Source organism: Gossypium arboreum, chromosome 7 (assembly GCF_025698485.1).
Source record: "Gossypium arboreum isolate Shixiya-1 chromosome 7, ASM2569848v2, whole genome shotgun sequence".
Classification (NCBI taxonomy): Eukaryota; Viridiplantae; Streptophyta; class Magnoliopsida; order Malvales; family Malvaceae; genus Gossypium; species Gossypium arboreum.
In genome coordinates, this window is record NC_069076.1 from 87,098,048 (window position 1) to 87,109,744 (window position 11,697).

General features: G+C 38.2%; 1 non-coding gene across 1 annotated transcript; it reads left to right on the forward strand.

Moving 5' to 3' along the window:
- Positions 1-11,030: 11,030 nt before the first annotated feature.
- On the forward strand, positions 11,031-11,137 carry LOC128296040 (small nucleolar RNA R71). The gene has a single exon (XR_008286588.1). It is a non-coding gene; the product is annotated as a small nucleolar RNA R71 (small nucleolar RNA).
- Positions 11,138-11,697: the final 560 nt, after the last annotated feature.

Sequence of the window (11,697 nt, forward strand, 5' to 3'; positions counted from 1 at the left end):
ACACCATGTAGGATTAACTCGACCCACCCCGCCATAACTCTCCCTTTGGCGGCAAAGATAGTTGCTTTATCATATAACTGGAGGCCTAGCCTCTTTTAATAATCGGGCAAAAGCCCTTTTAATAAGCGGGCATGAGCCCTTTAATAAGCTGGGGCATAAGCCCTTTAATAATCGGGGCATAAGCCCTTTTGATAAGCAGGGCATAAGCCCTTTTGATAAGCGGGCATAAGCCCTTTAATAAGCGGGGCATAAGCCCTTTAATAAGCAGGGCATAAGCCCTTTAATAAGCGGGGCATAAGCCCTTTTGCACTTCCTCCATCCATATAAATTCCCAACCCAATGCATTTATGAACATCTCATGTGCATATCATACATATCATGTGTATATCATACATGTCATGTGCATATCATACATATCATGTTTATCAAAATCCCATGCATTAAGTTCATATATAAACTCTAGGGGTATAATGGTCATTTTCATATTATAAGGGTAATCTTGTAATTTTACCAAAAATTAGGGTTTCCATGTTCATTAACATTTATAAACAATTCATGGGTGCAAACAGTGATTCTGGCCCGTTTTTAGCGAAATCGAGTTATTGGGCCAAAAACCCTAATGGGCCCTACTTAGCCAATTTCGTCATCTAGGCCCATTTAGCCTATATTCCATAATGGTTTTATCAGTCTCGATGCGCAATTTAACTAGTTTTCATATTCTACCAATTTTACCCAAATGGGCCCGAAAGCTTTGTTGGGCCTATTGCGACCCTCGAGGCCCAACTTCATCGTGAATGCCAAAAATCATGTTCTTACCGTTTCCAATGTTCCCGATCATCCTCTCAACGAATCTAACTAACTAATGAGCATTCGCTTGCTCACGAGTCCTCGAAATGCCAGAATTTCGGTATTTCGGCTTTTCGGCATTTATCGCTTTAAGCTATGAAAGGGTTCGTTTACACACCTGATTTGTGATATTCCTCGACGAGATCTCCTACACGATTTCTCCTACCATCAGTTGTTAAATAGATCAGCTCGCAATAATTGAACCAAATCAAGAACTATCCAATATTAACACTTACACATTGGGCCACCCTCCATAATGGCCTTAGGCACCTTACCTTTGTCGCGATTGATGACTAGGCCTAGCTACTCCGGTGATCCAAGCTACTCCAAGTCGACACTACACCTTGCTGCTCCTTCAATAAATAAACCAAAAATATTAAAAGAAGACCCCATAAAGTCTATGCCCATATTCGCCATCTCCTAAATTTAGGGTTTCACTTTTGGCCAAAGTTACACTAGGAATTGTTTAGAGTTTGAACACTTACCACGTCTTTCTCCTCTTGAATCCGGATGCCTAAAAGGTAAAGGAATCGGCGCCAACTATAGAAAAGAAAAGAAAAGGTTGCTGGTCACAAAGAATCGGCACCCCTATCTTCACCGATTTGACTTTTTGGTATTTCGGTAGAAGTAGAGATTAAGGAAAGAAACAATGGTGAATGGAGGAAATAGTGGGCTGTTTTGAAAGAAGAAAAGGAAGAAAAATGAATAGAAGGGAGGTAGATTCGCTGGAAAAGAAAAGAGAAAAAGGCTACACACCAAAGAAGAAATCGGCACAACTAAGACCCTAATGCCGAAATTACTAACCTAATACCCTTGCCGAAAATCCCTCTCCAATCTCCCTTATTCGGCCAACTTTATCTCCATATCACATCCCTAAAATCTCTCCCCTTATCCCTCCTCAATTTATGCATTTGACTTGATCCAACTCTCCTCTTACAGAATCCACTTAGGTTCCAACACTTACCCTTCCTGCACATAAAAATAAATACTCTTATTTGCCAACACAGGGAATCGAACCCAGGTCTTCCTCTATGCTCCACACGCCACCTTTTTAGGAGCTTAGTGGTGTCACCCTTGCCACTTTACCAAAGGTATTTTTGTGATACATTTTACCCACAACTTAATATAAGGGCACCTAGCCAGAACCCCTAACTCCTAAGTCCAAAATTTAAAAATTCTACCGGGTTTTGGCCAACTCATGGGCCTTCCATAGGCCCATTTACATACCCAAATTATGAATTCTATAATCACATACCAAATTTTAGAAATTTACTTAAAATATCAAGAATCGCGAAAAAACCCAAAAATCAGGATGTTACAAAAATGGTCAGGAGATATCACACTATCAAAAATAATTTAATGGCATGTATAGCTAATCCCGTGTTTGCTACGTTGGTTCGAGAATCGGCTAAATCGTATCTCTGATACCAACAAATGTAACACTCTTAACCCGTATCCGTCATCAGAACAGGGCTACAAAGCATTACCAGAGTTTTTAGAACATTTACTGCTAAATAGAGTCAAATACTATTCAAATCTCGAAATTCATCATAACATCCCTTAGATGGGTCGTTGAGGCCCAAAATATGTATTAGAGATGATTCGAGACTAAATCCGAATGATAGGAAATTTTTTGCAAAATCCCAAAATTTTTCTCATTATTACAGGTCACACGCCCATGTAACAGACCGTATGTCACACACAGCCTAGACACACGCTCGTGTGTCTACCTGTATGGACAAAAAAAAACCAAGGCTATATCCAAGCCTCGTTTCTCACCTGTTTTCATCCAGTACCTGCACCAACTGTTCTAATACCAACCGAGCAATTTGAATATTGTTTCAAATCATTTTAAACATTCAATAGTATGTGTTTATGCATCATCATAGTTCGACTTGTCAACATTTCAAAACCAAGTTCACACTAGCCATGCCAGTAGCTAGGTTTACAACCATACACTTCAACATTAACATTAGTATATATACATTTTTAGCCTATACATGCCATTAACTCAAAATGAAACATTTTTATATACCAAAATGTAATGGTTGATAGTATGGTGTGGCTCCAACCTATCTCCAATCTCCCGATCTTCCGAACACTATAAAACAGGGAAAAATGAAACGAGGTAAGCACTTAATGCTTAGTAAGTTTATGTAACAAGAATTTAACTTACCGTATATTTCCATGAAAATTTAGATCAAACGTGCACATATCCATAACAATAGAACATTTGCCTATCACATACAAAATCATCCCATGAATTAGTCAAATAACATCATATAATTTCAATACATAGATGAATGATGAGCTCATCAGTTCCATGATTCCATGTACTTGCCATTTTCTATATTTTCTCGAAATTTCGATGGATTTCTAGTAGTACACATATAGCGTACAATTTCAAGTTTGTCAATTCATATTTATTCTTTTTAGAGAGCACACTCCCGAGTCTTATTTCACACAGCGAGATTAGCAATCCAGGCTAAATCTCTTGTAACATATGCTCCATATTATTTGTCAGGATTACCAATCCAGGCTAAATCCTTTCAGTGACAAATACTATATTAAGTTCGATCTAGATTACTCGTCCGGGCTAAATCCTTTTATTTTCCCATGTAACATTGATAAACCGTAATTTATACATATTTTTACCCCATGTTAAATGCATTTTATGGATGATTTTCCATTAGAATTGGTGAATTTGATGCTCCTTGCTTTAATTTCATGTTTTACACTTAGGAGAGCATAGGAGAGTGAAAGGAATGAGAAACGGGCCAAAAACGAAGAAAATAAGCCAAAGTACGAAATCAACATGGCTTGGACCTCCTCACACGGGCAGGCCACACGGCCATGTCAATTTGGTAGGCTCGAGCACGACCTAAAGTCATTAAACACGGGCGTGTCCTTACCGAGCCCAAGTTGAGTCCAATTCGAAAAAGTCTAATTTTGATGGCTTTTAGGCATTCCAAAGCCTATCAATACACCCTAGAGGAGGAAGAAAAACACACACGGAGTAGGGGGTAAGGAATTACTCCAAGGAAGCCGATTGATCAATCTCAGAAGCCGGATTCATCATCAAGACTGAAGATCTCTCCTCAATTTCCCTTCAGGAATTTTGGGTTTTCTTTATGTTTTGTATTCTTTATTCTTCTGAGATGTTTTCTTATTTAGTTATGAACTAAACCCCTAAATACCTAAGGGGAATGAAACCTAAGACAAATCTTGTTATTATTTTCTGAATCATATGATAAATATTTAACTTGTTCTTAATTATGTGTTCTTAAATCTTGTTTTGATATCCTAGGATACTGATTCAAGATAAGCTCTTATTCAGAGAAGGAATATACCCTGTGTAAGAGTACATTTATCATAATTAAGCGAAGTTGATTGTGCGCCTAGACATAGGGTGACAAGATTTTTTCGGATTAGGGTAAAACCTAATAAGGGGATCCATTGATCGAGTTAATGCAACCCTAGAGTGTTAATTACAGAAAAGTTTCGGTTATTCAATCTAGGGATTAGACGTTATTAGTTTTTAATAGGGATAATAACATAACTTAGGGATCTCTACGGAACAAGTTGAATGAATAAATCGTCCGATTCGGAGCCAGAATAACAAGTAAAGTCTAGGTGGATTTTTTCCTTAGGTATTGTCTTAAGTCAATCGATTTTCCCCAAAAGCAATTCCCCAATTCTTTTCTCTGTGCGTTCTTAGTTTAGATAATTAGTTAATTAAAACCAAACCTCTTTATTCTTCGGCTAGATAATAAAAAGACAGTCTTTACTAGTACTTTTAGTTCCTTTGGGTTCGACAATCCGATCTTGCTAAAACTATACGGCTGTTCGATAGGTACACTTGCCTACATCGCGATAATAGTTAGTTCAAGAACGAGTAATTATAAATATTTAAAACCTATCACGAATCACGCGATCAAGTTTTTGGCGCTGTTGCCGGGGAACTAAGATATTAGGAATGCTCAATTTTTATTACTTTAGCCATTTATTTTTCTTGCAATTTAATTTAATTTTATTATTATTATTATTATTATTATTATTTATTAACCTACTCTTTCTTTCTCTTGGCAAGTTTTTATAGTTTATGACTAGAAGAAACCCGTTGGGACCATTACTTTTTAACGAAAAAATCGATTGTACAGTTCGTAAAACCCAAAGAGAAATAAGGTGCAGCTTAAGATACACGGAGAACGAGCAAGAAGATGATACTCAACCCCCAACCGAAGAGATGGCTAAAAACCAAGGCAATCAGCTACCTCCTGCAATTGAAGTTAATCAAAATCCTGCTCCACGCACTATGTATGATTATGCTAAACCTTTTTTAACAGGAACTGAATCGAGCATAGTTAGACCTGCTGTAGCTGCAAATATTTTTGAATTAAAACCTAACACTATTCAAATGATACAACAATTTGTTCAGTTTGATGGTTTGTAGGATGAGGATCCCAACGCTCATTTGGCCAACTTCTTAGAACTATGCGATACATTTAAAATTAATGGCGTTTCTCATTTAGCCCAATTTAGGGCCTAGTCGGAACAGTGATCTCGGGACCACAAATTCGAAGTTAGAAAAAAATTATTTTATTATTTTTATGAGGTTATAGTAATATTTTAGTAGTACATGAAAAATTTGGTGAGCTAATTTTAATGTTTTCTAGCCCAATTTCGAAAAAGGACTAAATCGCATTAAAGAAAAAAGTTGCATTTTAGTACCTAAATGAGTTAAATAGCTATAGAACTTAATTTGAGGGTTTTTAAAGGGAAATTTCACCCTTTTTATTAGTGTTGTCCGGCAGTGTGAATGATTTTAAACAAATGGTCAAAGTATTAGGTGGATGATGTCATGATTTGGTGATAAAATAATGCCTAAAAGCCTAGCTATCATTTCTTTCTTCTCCATCTCTTTTCTCTACCGAAAATATCAGCAAAAATGGAGTTTTGAAGGCTTAAAACTTTTAGCAACTTAAAGCCCTTACAAGTAAGTGATCCCCACACCCTTTGTTGATGATTTTTGCATTTTTGAGACCCTTGAAGCATGAGCTTTCAAATGAGGGTGATATCTTACAAAATGGTCAAGAGTTTAGGGTTTTTCCATGGATTTATTTGTGATTTTTATTGAGTTTTTATGGAAGAATATGAGTCCTAGTTGTGTCATGAACAACTTTGGTGAATGAGTTTTCATGGAAAACACCTAAAGGGACTATTTTGCATAAGTTGTAAATTAGTTAGTAAACATGTGAAATAGTGAGAATTTAAAGTTGCTATAAGAGTAAAAATAGTTCAGTTAGGCCTAAGATACAAAGAAATTCAATGAAAATCGATTTTCGAGCATAGGGGCAAAATGGTCATTTTGTCAAAGTCTAGGGGCAAAATGGTTATTTTACCAAAGATGTGAATTAATTGCCTAATTGTAATTAGTGACTAAATGAGTGTCTATTGGTATTATAGATCAAGATTTACCAAATCCGAACCTAGATCGGGGGAAGACTAAGCAAACTGACTAAACCGAATAGCCAAGTACTTTTTGTAAACTGAGGTAAGTTGTAAGTAAATGATACAACTTCACTGTTAATGCTTGTATTCATATCACCATTGAATTGATATTGTATGAGTTGTCAAGTTATGAATTGAGAATGTCTAGTAATATTTGAGATAATAGAAATATCCCGTTGAAACATTAGAATACGAATTGGATATTCATGCCAAGGCATTGGGTGATTTGTGTGCCAGTGTAAGACATGTCTGGGACATGCTTCGGCCACATTATGAGAGCCAGTGTAAGACCATGTCTGGGACATGGCATCGGCATCCAAACGAGGGCTAGTGTAAGACATGTCTGGGACATACATCAGCCATACTAAGATAGCCAGTGTAAGACCATGTCTGGAACATGGCATCGGCACAGAGATGAGTGCAAGTGTAAGGCATGTCTGGGACATGCATCAGCCTCGACAGAGATAGCCAGTGTAAGACGTGTCTGGGACACGCATCGGCTAAGAGTTGTGCTAGTGTAAGACATGTCTGGGACATGGCATCGGTAATATATCCCATGTTGAAGTTTCATAAAATATCCAGTAGTATTCCAAACGTTTCAACGATGAGAGTTATAGATCAATTTTGATAAAGAAAGAATAATCGTGTTGTGAGTGGTACAGGTACCTATATGGTAAGCATGAGTAACGAGCTTAATTTAGAGAATATGACTCGAATGGATGATAATGAGTAAGTTTAATTATGCTTACCTTTGAGCTATAAGTATGATGAATAATGGTAAGATTGTTGTTGTATATTTATTTATATGCAACTTACTAAGCTTTATGCTTATCCTCTTTCCTTTCCTTCTTCTTTCAGTGTTATCAAGCTAACTTAAGGATCCCTTAAAGTCAGAGATATCGGTCACACTATCCACCGCAATACTTGGTATAGTTTGATTTATATTTTTGAAAGTGGCATGTATAGGGCTAGACTAGGATGTTGTATTAAGAGAATGATTCATGTATTTTGGATTAAGTCAAAGGCCCTTCATTTTGTAATCAAGCCTGGAATAATGGCTATTATTCATTTTGATGAATACATATGATATTCTTTCTATGGATGAATTAGTGTCCATTGTGATGAGATTTATATATTGAAATGATCTTGTGTAGATTGTGCAAGATGGGTGACAAAAGGGCTTGGGAAATAGCCTAGTTTGTCTATATGGGTAAGGCACATGGGCGTGTGTATAGGCCGTGTGTGACACACGGTTCACACCCATAGGCGTGTGTTATGGCCGTGCGTCCCCTGCACTTAGAATTTTTTTTAAGTCATTTTAGCACACGGGTAGGCCACACGGGCGTGTGTCCATGCCGTGTCATAAAGTCAGTATGCATGCTAGTAGTACATGGGCAAGAGACACGACCATGTGTCTTGGCTGTGTGAATGACATGGTTATAGGGCACGGGTGTGTGCTTGGCCCGTGTGGTTTTGGGAAAATGTCCAGGTTTTCAGACACGGGTTCGGGACACGGGCGTGTCCATAGCACACGGTCGTGTGCTCTATACCCACACGGGCGTGTGGAGATTTGTTGCATGAAATTTTTCTAAGTTTTTCATGAGTTCTCGATTAGGTTCTGAACCACCCCGGATGAACGTTTTGGGCTTGTAAGCCCATGTTAGGGGCAGATTATTTGTGAAAAGAAAAGTTTTAAATTATTTGAGATTTCACGGTCCAGTTTTGTTTAGTTAGTTGAGTTTAAGTCAGGTAGTACCACGAACCCCATCCTAGCATCGGATACGGGCTAGGGGTGTTAGATTTAGTGGTATCAGAGCATGGTTTAGTCGATTCTAGGATTAATCTAGCCAGAGTGCGAGTCTAGCCATACATGCCACATATATGCAAATTGATAGTGTGACGATTCTTGACGATTATAAATTGTGTTTATTATAGTAATAGATCCTGATAGAACCACGACGGATGACGTGAAAAGTAACGCGCCGGCTCCCGCAGAAAGGACCGCGCCATTAGAGAGTGAGCCCGTGAGTATGGGCCAGGGCGGAGGGGCTAAAGAAGCCTACCTCCGAATGATGGACGCTTGGTATATGGAGTTTGTTCGTGTGAACCTGAACACTCCACCTCCCCCACCTCCTTCGATTCCTCAGTATGTCCCGATGGCTCTGCAAGGTGCGGATGTGTTCAGACGAGAGAAGCCTCCAGTAGACAAGATCCGAAAGCAAGGGGCTAAGGAGTTTCGAGCTAGTGTAGATGATGACCTAAAGACAGCGGAGTTTTGGCTAGAGAATACCATGAGTGTACTGTATGGACATGTAAATGTCCTTTTTTCTTGATCTTCAGGAGCTATTGGGATTTGGAAATAGCCAGAGAGTTCGTCTAAAAAGCAGTAGTACATGTGTCCTGACAATCTTTCCAAAATTTGGTTAATGAATGGAAGGGGAAAGTGGTATTTTCTCGTGGCATCATTTAGCTTCTTATAATCAATACACACTCTCCAACCTGTGACTGTCCTTCTTGGGATTAATTCATTCTTTCCATTGGCTACAACAATCATGCCTCCTTTCTTAGGAACAACCTGCACTGGACTCACCCAAGAATTGTCAGAAATAGGATAAATAATTCTAGCATCTAGGAGTTTAATTACCTCAGCTTTAACAACTTCCTTCATGTTGGGGTTCAGTCGTCTTTGGGCTTGCACGTATAGTATATATTCATCTTCCATTAAAATTTTGTAGGTGCAAAAAGAAGGGTTGATCCCTTTAATGTCAGAAATTTTCCAAGCTATGGCCCTTTTATGCTCTCGTAATACTTGGAGTAATTCCAATTTCTCCTTGAGTTGCAAGTTGGATACAATATTTACCGTTAATGTGGAATTATTTCCAAGGAATGCATATTCCAAGTGAGTCGGCAATTGTTTAAGTTCCAGTTTGGGAGGTTTTTCAATAGAGGGTTTTTGCTTAATTTCATCTTTTACCTTAATTCCCTCATATTCTACTAGTTGTGGGGAGGTTTCATTGGAGTTTAGTTCAGTTCCTATTTCAGAATCATCATCCATCCCCTCTCCTTGGGTGAGACACAGTTCCATCGTGTCATTGTGTACGATTTCCTAAAAAGAATCTTGAGTAGCATGATCAATAAAGTCGATAAAATAATATGAGTCATCCTGTTCTCTAGAAAATCTCATAGCATCATAAATTTTAAAAATAATCTCTTCGTCACCTACTTTAAGTACCAATTTACCATCACCCACATCAATTGCAGCCTTAGCAGTGGCTAAAAATGGCCGACCTAAGATTAAAGGCACCTCAACATCTTCATCCATGTCAAGCACAACGAAATCAATAGAGAATATAAATTTATCTAATTTTACAAGTACGTCCTCTATAATTCCCCTAGGATATTTAATAGATCTATCAGCTAATTGAATACTCGTCCTAGTGGGTTTAGGTTACCCTAGACCAAGTTGTTTAAACATTTTATATGACATCAAATTAATGCTGGCACCTTAATCAACTAGTGCTTTATCAACATTCAAACTACCAATTAAGTAGGGAATAGTAAAACTTCCTAGATCTTTCAGTTTGGTTGGCAATTTATTTTAGAGTATAGCTGAGCACTCCTCATTAAGTTCCACTGTAGATAAGTCTTCAAACTTCCTTTTGTTTGTTAGAAGCTCCTTTAAAAATTTTGTACATGTAGGCATCTGCGATATAGCTTCAACAAAAGGTAAGTTAAAATGCAGTTGTTTAAAAAGTTCAAGAAATTTACCGAATTGTGCATCTATGCGGTCTTTCTTTAACTTTTCTGGGTATGGCATTGGTGGTTTATATTCTTTTGGCATTAGATTGTCATTGTTTTCGGGTTCAACCTCTTTTCTGTCAGCTTCTTGTGGTGGCTTCTTTTCATATTCAGCTAACACTTTCCCACTCCTTAGTGTAACTGCTTTCACGTGCTCTTTTGGGTTAGGTTCAGTGTTACCCGACAAGCTACCTTGTGGTCGTTCAGATTTCAATTTGGCGAGTTGACCTATCTGAGTTTCGAGCCCTTGGATCGATGCTTGTTAATTTTTAAGTGCTGTCTCGGTATTCTGAAAATGAGTTTCTGACATTGAGATGAATTTTGTTAGCATCTCCTCAAGGTTTGACTTTTTGTCTTATTGATAGGGTGGTTGTTGGAAGCCTGGAGGTGGTGGTATCTGATTCCTTTGGCCTCCCCATGAGAAATTTGGGTGGTTCCTCTAACCTGCATTGTAAGTATTACTATAAGGATTATTTTGAGGTCAAGGATTATTACCCATGTAATTTAACTGCTCGTTCTCCATGTTGTAGCCATAGGGTAGGTAATCTGGATTGCTCGATCGACCTCTACTTGCTTCGTACTGCATTATTGGGTGAACCTGTGAAAAACTAAGAAAACCATCAATTTTTTTATTCAAGAGTTCTACCTGATTAGAGAGCATGATGACCGAATTGACGTTATAAATGCCGGCTATTTTCGTTGGCTTTGTCCTCATGACTTGCCACCAATAATTATTTAGTGACATCTCTTCTATAAATTCATAAGCATCTTTAGGTGTCTTATTATTGATTGTTCCACCAGCGGCTGCGTTGATCATCTGTCGAGTCGAAGGATTCAGGCCATTATGAAACGTTTGAACCTGTAGCCAAACTGGTAACCCATGGTGAGGGCACCTTCTCAAAAGGTCCTTGTATCTCTCCCATGCATCGTAGAGTGTTTCTAAATCGATCTGCACAAAAGAAGAGATATCATTACGTAATTTAGTCGTTTTAGCCGGCAAAAAATATTTTAGTAAAAACTTTTTGGTCATTTGTTCCCAAGTAGTGATTGACCCTCGTGGTAACGAATTCAACCACTGTTTAGCTTTGTTTCTCAATGAAAAAGGGAACAAATGAAGGTGTGTAACACCCCTTACTTGTACCCGAGGCTGGGATAAGGTACGAGGCGTTATCGAACAAGCATACAAACATTAAACTAAAATACGGGCCATAAAATTTCGCTAAATGTAACACCCCTTACCCTACCCAAGGCCGAGATAAGGTACGAGGCATTACCGAACAAACATACAAACATTAAACTAAAATACGGGCCATAAAATTTCATTATATTTTTCAAAACGTTCATTCACTTACACATAGTCCCTTATTTGAGTCTACGAACCCCAAAACATACTTTAGAAAGGGTTCGGGACTAAACCGAGAACTTACAAAAATCTTGGAAATTTCATGCTTTAAGGCTCCACACGCCCGTGTCCCAAAGTCGTGTTCCATACACGGCTGAGACACATGGTCGTGTCTCTGCCTGTGTGGAATATACTTAGGC